The 12,170-nt window shown below is 40.4% G+C and overlaps 1 protein-coding gene across 1 annotated transcript in view; it reads left to right on the top strand.

Moving 5' to 3' along the window:
* The window catches only part of UTRN (utrophin), a 603,735-nt gene that overhangs the window by 457,535 nt on the left and 134,030 nt on the right, over positions 1 to 12,170 (top strand).

The following is a 12,170-nucleotide window of genomic DNA, read 5'->3' as shown; positions in this document are numbered from 1 at the left end:
CTACATTTATTTCTTTGCTTTCTAAGAATCTAAACTAATATAAGAGTCTTGCAACACAGTTTTCTGCTTATGAAACATTTTGGCTTCATCTTAGGAGAATCCTATAATTCCCTTCTCCCCTCCCCTCCCCTTCCCTCCCCTCCCCTCCCCTCTCTCCTCTCCTCTCTTTTTTCAGAGTCTCACTCTGTTGCCCAGGCTGGAGTGCAATGGCTCGATCTCAGCTCACTGCAAACTCTGCCTCCTGGGTTCAAACGACTCTCCTGCCTCAGCCTTCCGAGTAGCTGGGATTGCAGGTGCCTGCCACCACACCCAGCTAATTTTTGTATTTTTATTAGAGACAGGGGTTTCACCATGTTGGCCAGGCTGGTCTCGAACTCCTGACCTCGTGATTCACCTGCCTCAGCCTCCCAAAGTGCTGGGATTACAGGCATGAGCAACTGCGCCCAACCTGAACCACTGCAGCCAGCCCATTTTTTTCATAATTAAATAATTTAGCCCTTAGAAGAGTTAAGTCATCTACTTTCAGATGTTCTTACAAATGGAGGGCTTTGTTCTGGCGTTGGTCAACCAAAGCTCTAGGTAAAATGGCTAGAACCTTCCTCTACAAGTAAGAGTGAACAGAGGCTTTGGAAAGAAATTCAGTCTGAGAGAAGAGCTGAGAAACATGGTAGAATTTTAGATTAGCATCATTTTAATAGTAATGCGCTGGGTGTGGTGCTCACATCTGTAATCCCAGTGCTTTAGGAGGAAGAGTCAGGAGCATTACTTAAGGCCAGGAGTTCAAGACTGGCCTGGTCAACATAGCAAGACCCTGTCCCTAAAAAAAAAAAAAAAAAAAAAAGCCTGGTATTGTGGCATGCAACTGTAGTTTAGCTACTTAAGAGGCTGAGGCAGAAGGATCACTTGAGCCTGGGAGTTCAAGGCTGCAGTGAGCTTTGATGGCGTACCAGCCTGGGCAACAGAGTGAGACCCTGTCTCTTAAAAAAAGTAATTTTTTATTCTACAGCACTGAATAGTTTCAAAATATCTTTTCATTCACTGTCTCACCAGTGAAGTTAGTAAAATGAGAGATATGATTAACATGCAGAGAATTTAAGAGACAAGCCCAAGTAAGGGCTTATGGGTGCAGGGTGGGTAAGGGTGTGCCTGTGTGGTGTGGACTGAACTGTACCTAAGGCTTTGGCTGCAAATCTTTTTCTGGTTTTACTTTGCCGCAGAACGGCATTTTTAACATCTCCTCATTCATTCATACAAAAATTTATTGCCTTTCCACTATACCTGCTGTGGCACAAATTTCAGCCTTTCGTGAGGGCTCAGTCTGGCACCAGAGTCAGGTTAGCAAAAAGGTGAGGGAGTGTGGTGAATGCTGGATCACCGAGAGGGAAGGCTGTGGTTCATGCTGGTGGTGCAGGTGGCATTGGAGCCGGATCCCTAAAGGGTCCAAAGGGGTGACTCCTGTGGATTTCTTTGACTTTCACCAGTGAGGGTCAATGAGATTGTTAAGAAAGCAAAACAACACAGATGTTGTCTTGAGATAATAATGTATTCTATGGGGGCCGGAAGGGGAAGACTGCTTCCCTCTCCTACTGCAGAGTTGCTCCATGCTGCTTTCTTCCACAGACCTACTTTGTATGAAATGCTCCTGTTTTGCAGGAGTTTTCCTTCCTTGATCACCTTCTAACAATGGCCTCCTGAGGTTCCACATTTTCTTTTATGCCAGTTTATTCATTTTTTTCATTCATTAATCCAAAGGATATACTGAGTGCTGGAATCTAATGAGAAGGAGCACAGCTATTGAAAATTTGAAACAAGGCCGGGTGCAGTGGCTCATGCCTGTGATCACAGCACTTTCGGAGGCTGAGGCAGGTGGATCACCTGAGGTCAGGAGTTTGAAACCAGCCTGACCATGGAGAAACTCCATCTCTACTAAAAATATAAAAAATTACCTGGGCATGGTGGTACCTGCCTGTAATCCCAGCTACGCAGGAGGCTGAGGCAGGAGAATCGCTTGAACCCAGGAGGCGAAGGTTGCGGTGAGCCGAGATGGCGCCATTGCACTCAAGCCTGGACAACAAGAACAAAACTCCATCTCAAAAAAAAAAAAAAAAAAAAAGAGAGAGAGAAAGAAAATTTGAAGCAAAAGCCTTCTGAATTGCAAAGACCATGAGGAGGAAATAGCTTGGCGTGTTCTAGGAACAGAAATAAGGACTTTGAAGCTAGAGATGAGGGTGTATTAGAAGATGACATCAGAGAGTGGGGAGGGTCCAGACCTTGGGAGGAAGTTTAGAATTTATTCTAAGTGCAACAGGAAACCATGGAAGGATTTTAAACAGAAGACAGTATCTAATTTATCTATCATTTTAATTTTGTAATTTAGAAAATTTTAAGAAAAGTGCATGCTAGCAAAGTTTGGTGTTTGATATACGGACGATTTGGATAATGGCCTTAGATTGAAGAAAGGGTAGGAAAGAGTTGCTATTTAAAGAAGGGGGGCGACCCCAGGATTTAGTTCACACCCACATGTTTGCATTTTGTCTGTTCTTAGCTCAGTCCATATGACCAACTGCTAGTTTAGGACAGAAGGGATTAGCAGGGATTCCCCTCTTCCCTCCAATTCTCTTAGACCCTATTTTCTTATTAAAAGATTTGCAGGATTCGGTCTCAGTCAGTGATGTCAGCAACCCAGCCAATGTGGTGAGCTGATGGCACGCTCATGAAGAAAATGAAGAGCAGCTGATTGACTTCTGAGTATTTCTACCCTAAGTCACGCCAGTCACTTCTTTATACCTTATCTTTTAATCTCTTGTCCTTCCCACTAAGTTATAGCAAGTGGGGAGAAATGTTCCCAGACCATTAAAGGAGGATAATTGGGAATCTCTCTATAGATATTTAAAGTTGAATAAGCAGCAATATTCGGCTGCCTGGCACTCAGAGGCACACCTGTAGCATCCAAAGAGCACGCTGAGTTCGAAGGAGTCAGAGAGTGGGACAGGAGGAAAGGTGTCTTCAATAAAGTGAATTCTGGCTCTTAGAAATTCTGTTGAGAATGGAAACTGTGATTTTTAGTAGCTACATTCTGATATTTGCAATCAGGTCTTCATTAATCTGCCATTTCAAGAGCTTCATTTAGTTTAAGTAAGTATTTGGAAGGTACACAATTGGAAAAGCCATGAGAGACTACATTACCTTAAATGTGTTTATTCTATTTGTTTTCTTGAGTTGCTTTCCACCTTATTACCTTTAAGCTAGTTACAATTTTTTTTTTTTCAACGCACAGTTCGTGTGTATTTGAGAAGGTTGAACTCCCTCCCTCCTCTGTGTATTTATTCATAGTGAAGCTCCTTGGTACCCCATGCATACCTCTTTCCAAGATTTGTGGCACTTAACCACGTTCTGGGCTAGTATTCTCTCTTCCCCTTTAGACTATAAGTTTCTTAAAGAATGGGTTTATAGCTGATTGTTGCCTTCTCTTATGCCTAGCATGTTTTTTTATATATTGTATATATTTGTACTTAAAATTTTTTTTTTTTGGTGGAAATCGTTGTTGGAAAATCTATGATATACTTTAATGCTGCCTAAGGATGGGAGAAAATGTGAATGTTTTCTGTTGGACACAAGATAATCATTGTGCTCTCCAGTTGTTATTTTTGACTCTTGAGGTATTTGGCATGGTATCTTCTTCTACTAAACACCTCAGAGCATGCAGCTTCTAAAACACTATTTCAGTATTCCCTTTGTTGTTGTTGTTTTGAGACAGGGTCTTGCTCCGTTGCCTAGGCTGGAATGCAATGGCACCATCATAGCTCACTGTAGCCTCAAACTCCTGGAGCCAAGCAATCCTGCCTCAGCCTCCTGAGTAGCTGAGACTATAGGAGTCTCAGCTAATTGTTGTTGTTGTTATTGAGATGAGGTCTAGCTATGTTGCCAGGCTGGTATCAAATTTCTGGCCTCAAACAATGCTCCTGCCTTGGCCTCCCAAAGTGCTGGGATTACAGATATGAGCCACCACAGCCAGCCTCAGTTTTCCTTTTTGAGATTATTTTGTATCTTCCCACTTGTTCTAACTGATGCTGGTCTACTGCTTGGAGGCCAAAACTTCACTTTGTATAGTTTGTCTGGGAGGGGAATTGAAGGTCTTTTCACATATCCACTACAGACTGAGCATCCTTTGTGTAAAATGCTTGGGATCAGAAATGTTTCAAAATTCAGAGTTTTTGGAATATTGGAATATTTGTGTGTCCATAATGAGATATCTTGTGAATGAGACCCAAGGGTAAACATGAAATTCATTTGTTTCAGATATACCTTGTACACCTAGCCTGAAGGTAATTTTATACAATACTTAAATAATTTCATGCACTAACATTTGTATACATTTGAACCATCAGAAAGCAAGAGTATCAGGTGTGGAATCATTTCAGCACACAAATTTCAGATTTTGGAGCATTTCAGATTTGGGATTTTCAGATTAGGGATACTCAACCTGTACAATGCAAAATGCATAAGCTTTGTGACACGTTGTCATGTAAGAGCACTTTTAGCTCAATGGCCAAGCCTCGAGTCAGCAAGTAGCCAAATGTCTGCTGCACAGAGAAGTATGTGGTTGCTAGGTGCCTCTCCCATCAACCACAGGGACTCTTTCCCTAACTTCCTTGATATAAAATATTTTTACAGAAGCAGTCACCCTCATTCTTCACTCACTCAGCTCTGACAGCACCAGTCTCTAAGCTAGGCATGCACTTGCCTCAGAGCCTTTGCACTTTCCACTTTCTCTGCCTAGATTGCTCTTTTGCCAGATCATGGCTTGCTCCCTCACTTCCTCCCAGTCTTTTTAAAAATATCACTATCTTTTGGATGCCTTCCCTGACCACTTACACAAAATATTACCAGCCCTCATCTTCAGCCCAGCCATCTCTCTCCTGCTTATCCTGTGTGGTAGATTTTTATAATAATGAATCATGCCTCCCTGTGTCCACACTCCTATGCAGAGGGAAATGTTTGCTCTTGTGACCAAAAGATAGTGTGCGTTTTTCCATTCTCTTGAATCTGCTCTGGCTTCATGACATGCTTCAAACAATAGAATGTGACACAGTGATGTGCAAACTCTAAAGCTTTGCTGTCTCACATAAGAACACTTAGACACATGTAACCATTTGTATTTAAAACACAATTAGATAAAATTTAAAATTCAGTTCCTCAGTTGTACTAGTCGTATTTCAGATACTAAATAACCGAGTGTGAGTAGCAGGTACCATACTGGAGAGCAAATAGAGACCACAGAGAAGGAAACTGAGGTACTCCAGACAATAGGCAGTGATGATTTCCAGACATGTGAGTGGGGCTGTTTTGTTCCGCCCCACCCATCCAAGCTACAGGATGACTGTAGCCTCACCAGTAATCCCAGGTGGTACCAGCCAAAGAACAGGTCAAATTGCCAACCCACAGAATCATGAAAAATAATTGTCACTGTTTTAAGCTATAAGTTTTATATAGGTTTGATATACAATCATGATAATGGAAACGCTCTTCAATTCTAATGACTGGCAGTAATTTTGAAACCATGCCCTAAGGAGCTACCTCATGGGTGAGGATGTGACAAAATGAGGAGGATGGACTGAATCCATACCGTCCATGACAGTGAGATCAGTTCCTTATTTATCTAAAAAGGGAAAAGGATTTTTGCTATTACTAAAATAAAAACCAAAAGCAGACTGAATTAATAGTACTTATTAATAGCACAGACTTAGTTTTACATCAAAAAATTATTACCAGTAATTTGCAAAGTAGATAGTTAAAAAATACAGACCTAACTGGAATCCATTAATTATTTCAATTTAAGATGAACAGATTGGGTGACTTAGTTATATCTTGCTCTGACATATTTTGTAATATTAAATACATAGTATTTAATTCTGAAAGCATTTATTCCTTAATTTATTATGCTCAAGCATTTATTGGGTGCTTTCTATATATGTCTAGGCGGGCACAATAGAGGATTTTAAATGATTAAGACCTGAATGTTACCATGGAAGAACTCACAATTTAATGGAGGGAACAGATGCATGGTCAAAATATATGCACGTTAACACAGTACAAGCTGTGTTAGAGGAATAGGAAGTGCTCTAGAAACACTGAAGTGGGAGCAGCCACCTTATTATTGCCTGTACTGAACATACAGAATGAACTCTTACTTTGCAGATGCACTGGGGATAAAGACTAGAAAAGAAACAAATTAGGCCAGGTGCAGTGGCTCACGTCTGGAATCCCAGCACTTCGGGAGGCCAAGTTGGGTGGATTGCCTGAGCTCAGGAGTTCAAAACCACCCTGGGCAACATGGTGAAACCCTGTCTCTACTGAAATACAAAAAAAATTGGCCAGGCATGGTGGCACACACATGTAATCCAAGCTACTTGGGAGGCTGAGGCCACAGAATTGCTTGATCCTGGGAGGCAGAGGTTACAGTGAGCCAAGATCATGGCACTGCATTCCAGCTTGTGTGACAGAGTGAGACTCCATCTCAAAAAAAAAAAAAAAAGTACAAAAGAAAAAAGAAACAAATTACCTAGAGAATTGTTTTGGGTAAAAAACAGAATTATTGTTTTATTTTAACAATAACCTTATTGAGATAGTATTCCAATATCATAATATTTACCCATTTAAAGTGTGCAATTCGGGGGCTTTTAGTATTTTCAGAGAATTGTGCACCATCATTGCTATCTAGATTCATAACTTTTTTTTTTTTTTTTTTTTTTTTGAGACAGAGTCTCGTTCTGTCCCCCAGTACTGGAGTGTAGTGGCACAATCTCAGCTCACTGCAACCTCCGCCTCATGGGTTCAAGCAATTCTCCTACCTCAGCCTCCCGAGTAGCTGGGACTACAGGCTCCCGCAACCACACCCGGCTAATTTTTATATTTTTAGTAGAGATAGGGTTTCACCATATTGGCCAGGCTGGTCTTGAACTCCTGACCATGTGATCCTCCTGCCTCAGCCTCCCAAAGTGCTGGGATTGCAGGCATGAGCCACTGCACCTGGCCCATAACTTGTTTATATTCCAAAAAGAACATCCATACCAATAAGCAGTCATTTCTATCCCTCCCCTCCCTCTCCAAGTTCCCCAGTCTTAAGCAACCGGCAGTCTACTTTCTGCCTCTATAGACTTGCCTGTTTGGGACATTGCATGGTAGTGGAATCTTACACTATGCCCTTTCATGTTTAGCTTCTTTCACTGAGCATGTTTTTAAAATTCTTCCATGTTATAGCATATATCAGTATTTCATTCATTTTTGTTAATGAATAAGATGTCATTCATTGTGTTATGGATATATCACATTTTGTTTATTCATTCAGCAGTTGATGGATATTTGGGTTGTCTCCATCTTTTGGCTGTTATGAATAAGGCTACTATAAACATTCATGTAAGAGTGTTTATGTGGGCATATGTTTTACTTTTTCTTCAGTGTATACCTATGTGTAGAATTTCTGGGTCACGTTGACAATTCTGTGTTTAACATTTTGAGGACATGCCAAACTGATTTCCAGAGTGGCTGTGATATGGGTTGGCTCTGTGTCCCCACCCAAATCTCACCTTGAATAGTAGTAATCCCCACATGTCATGGGAGGGACCCAGTGGGAGGTAATTAAATCATGGGGGCAGGTTTTTCCCTTGCTGTTTTTGTGATAGGGAATAAGTCTCACAAGATCTGATGGTTTTATAAAGGCAAGTTCCCCAGCACGTGCTCTCTTGCCTCCCACCATATAAGATGTCCCTGTGCTCTTCCTTCATCTTTTGCCATGATTGTGAGGACTCCCCAGCCATGTGGAACTGTGAGTCCGTTAAACCTCCTTCCTTTATAAATTACCCAGTCTCAGGTATGCTTTTATTAGCAGCATGAGAATGGACTAATACTGGCTGCAATTTTACCATTCCACCAACAAGCATCAAGGTTCCTGTTTCTTCACATCCTCACCAAAAGTTGTTATTATCTGGAACAGAACTGTTTTGAATGAAAATATAAACTCATTAAAACAGAAAAATTCTAATTAGATTATGTTATATGCATTTAAGGTGGCCCATATATCAGTCACATGATATTAGGACTTAAAGCTGAATGCCACTTTGTAGCTCTGTGTACAAAGCACCTCGCTGGAGTCTAATGATCTTATCATTAGTGTTCACCAGGTGGTTGGGAAATGCAGGTTTTCTTTTATGTCTAATTGAGAGAGGTAAAGGTTGAAATGATTATATGTGTAAAGCTGTTGAAAGTTAAATCTATGTCTGACATACAATTAAATATAATTGAAGTAGGACAAATTGAATAACAAAATTAAATTTACAAAATAGGATATGAATGAAAATTATTACATGTATGCTGCTTGGTAGGATATTTGGGTGGTGCATTGGCATGAGGGCCAGAACCCCACATTTGTACTTACCATGGTTCCCACCTGCCCAGGCTTGCCTCCTGTACTTCCCTGCATTGGTATATGAAAGGAGTTCACGAGACATTCTCCAGCCAGCACCCTGCACAGAGAGGATTTCTTTCTTTTGTTTTTCTTTTTTTTTTTTTTTTTTTCTGAAGCACTTGAGTTTAGTGTGGTTAGGAAGGAAAATAGAAAGTCTGACTCAGACTTGCTTTTAATGAATCCAGGAGACCTGACAATGATATATTATAAAAAACAAAAATAAAAATCTGACAATACCCCCCAACTTGTCAGCGGCTTTCCATAGCCCATGATTGGGTTGAGTGAGTCTCAGTGCATAAGTCTCAGTGCATTGCAGTGGTCTCTGTGGCCTGACCTCCGCCCACACCTTCAGCTTGAACTGCTGCCACTCTCTGAGTACTGAAATGTTTGTAGTTCCCTGAGGGCACATACTGTGACACTCCTGCATTCTCTGCTAGTGTTTAGTTTCCTTTGCTGGGAGTACCTTCCTCTCTCCGCAAGACTCAATTTAGGCACCACCTCCCCCAGGAAGCATTACAGATCCCCCAAGGCTCTACTAGGTCCCAGACATGGCATTAATCTGGGTGCATTGTTTACCATGCTGAACAAAAATGGAAAAGGTCTCTGGTCTAGTGGAGATTATATTTTACCTAAGAGAGAAACTGAACAAGAAATATAGAAATGTCACCTACCTTGCATAGTAGAAGGTGACAGGTCTAGGAAATACAAAGATAGCTAAGCAGAATAATGAGAATGGGAAATGTAGGAGGTGGGAAAGGTGGAATGCTACATTCAATAAGGTGGGTGGATGGGCCTCACCTTCTAGACGGCCTTAAAAAGGATGACGGAATCTGTGATGTGGCTAAATCTCGGGAAAGAGCTTTCCAGGCAGAGCAAATAGCCAGCCAAAGAGATAACTCTATTGTCAGAGTCTCCATGTTAAACTAATAAAATTCCATCCATAAAGAGAGTTGATGGGTTGGTTTTCCAACGTATCCTTTCTATAGACCAATATATACATATTTCCATTTCAATTTTTGAAATCTAAAATGCAGTTCAAAGACAAATCTCTCCTTTGCCCTCTTCCCTCCCCACACTCCTACACAGTGCACATTTTGTGGACTATTAATAGTCTAGAATTCCTAGTCAGAAATCACTGTACACCTAAGTTGCATGGATCATATTGTCTTCTTTCTCCAACACAAGATCTGGATTTGCCTGTCAAATATATGCCCATAGTAGTTTTGTATTTCCTGAGGGCCAGTTCTGCCTCTGCTCTTCCTTCTCTGAGTCATTTACCTTTATGTCCTGTCTTCTCTCAGTTTTTAATTTCTTTCCACATAATTGTCTATTGGTGTTTTCTGGTTGATCTTTTGTGCTAAATTCTAATTACCATTGTGTGAATTCTTCTTCCTATTTGATAAACCAGAGTGAAGAGGTGTTCTAAGGTCTCCACCTTCTCTTCAGTGGCTTGCATTAAATCCGTACATTCCTGAGACTTCCCCTTCCCCAGGAAGAAATCTAGCACAGCCCTTGCACAGCGTTTTAAGAATCTTTACTACTCCTGGGCCGGGCTCGGTGGCTCTTGCCTGTAATCCCAGCACTTGGGAGGCCAAGGCAGGCAGATCATGAGGTCAGGAGATCGAGACCATCCTGGTGAACATGGTGAAATGCAATCTCTACTAAAAATACAAAAAATTAGCCAGACGTGCTGGTGGGCGCCTGTAGTCCCAGCTACTCGGGAGGCTGAGGCAGGAGAATGGTGTGAACCCGGAAGGTGGAGGCAGAGATTGCAGTCAGCCTAGATTGTACCACTGCACTCCAGCCTGGGTGACAGAGCAAGACTCTGTCTCCAAAAAAAAAAAAAAAAAAAAAAAAAAAAAAAAACAAAACCTACTCCTAGATGGGTGTGGTGGCTTACACCTGTAATCCCAGCACTTGGGAGGCCAAGGCAGGTGGATCACCTGAGGTTGGAAGTTTGAGACCAACCTGGCCAACCATGGCCAACATGGTGTAAAACCCCATCTCTATTAAAAATACAAAAATTAGCTGGCGCAGGGATGGGCACCTGTAATCCCAGCTACTTGGGAGGCTGAAGCAGGAGAATCACTTGAACCTGAGGTTGTAAATGAGCAGAGATTGCACCACTGCACTCCAGCGTGGGTGACAGAGTGAGACTCCATCTCAAAAAAAAAAGAAAGGAATGTTTACTGCTCCCATATTTACTGATTAGATTTGGGTTTGGGAGATATCTTGACCACTAAAATTTAAAAAAATAATTTTGCTATATTACCTACTATTTTTCACAATTTTTAAGTAGCATGATTTTTCATGTCATTATTATATATTTTTTTAGGTGATTTTGGAAGTAAATGCTAGGAATATTTTTATTCCTCTAGAGCTTCATGCTCTAACAACATAATAATCTAAGTTAAAGAACTGGCTCGAGACTTGTAAATGTGTATGTTTTTGTATTAAAAATCTTTTTTTTCCATTTCTCTTGTGTCTCTTTTTATTTCCATATATTAAAGCTTTAAGTGCCAGATGTATATAATCTTTTTTTTTTTTTTTAATTTCCTGAATGTCACATCCTGCAACTTCTTCACAAGCTGTGTTTGTTAAACAGGAGATGATGGAAGGTTTGTTATCCCCGCCCGCCCCTGCCCCCGCCCCTGCCCCCGCCCCTGCCCCCCACCAACCAACATAGTCATTTAATGCTCATCAGTGGTAATTGCTCTGCGAATTTAGTTGATTTGTGCTTACCTTGCTGTCAGTGTTTGGTTTTACGGAACCTAGGAAAGACATATAAATGTACCGTTGCATTTTAGAGAAAGTTTTATTTTATCCTATATCCTGTGTTGCATCACTATATCTTAATTGTGGATTTTTTGGTTCACTTTTCTCCTTTATTTTAAATTTTTTATCGAAGTAATAATTGTGTAGTTTAAAAGTCCAATAATATTGACAATGCTTACACACAAAAAATAGTATTTATGCCACTCCATCTCTCACTAGTTCTTAAAGGCTATCATATATATTTCCTAAAGGCTATCATGAGATTTTCTGGATATAGAAAATGTAGCCCATTAGTTTCTGTCAACTTCATTACCATTGGTTTTTGTGTGTGTATGTGTTGCTTAGATCCATATTTTACATAAGATGATTATTCTGGTATTTCTAGATTTTTTCATTCTTACCTTTTATTGACAACGGAAGAAAAGGATCTAGCCTGCAAATACTATAACATCCCAACATAGTGATGTCAAATACTACTAAAAATTTAGTTGTCTTCCAATGGAAATATTTTATTCATTCTAAAATATAATGAAAGTTCAGTATTTTAGAAAATAAAAGTCTGACTTTTCATAATAGGTTGCCAGGAAACTACACTGAAAGCAAAATATTAGAGCCAGTAGGTGGTTATGTGTTTAATTTTAAGAGGATAACAATATTAACAAATTCCATTTGGCAACAGCATTAAAATTGCACCTGAGAAAATCTTCATTTACTCTTATCTTGCAGCAGTCACTGAAGGAGTTTTGTTGTTTTTATAGGTGCAGGGGTGAAAGTTTAGCTCCACTTAAAAGAACAAAGGTGCTAAAGAGAAACTATTCTGAGAATCATAGATTTGCATGAAAAACCTCACAAAAGAAAAATAGTAATTGCCTCAGCATGAGAGATGGAACATATTTTAAGATAATTGGAGATTGTTTTGGATGTGCTCTCA

The sequence above is a fragment of the Rhinopithecus roxellana genome, chromosome 4 (genome assembly GCF_007565055.1).
Source record: "Rhinopithecus roxellana isolate Shanxi Qingling chromosome 4, ASM756505v1, whole genome shotgun sequence".
Taxonomy (NCBI): domain Eukaryota; kingdom Metazoa; phylum Chordata; class Mammalia; order Primates; family Cercopithecidae; genus Rhinopithecus; species Rhinopithecus roxellana.
This window is presented reverse-complemented; position numbering and strand designations above follow the sequence as displayed.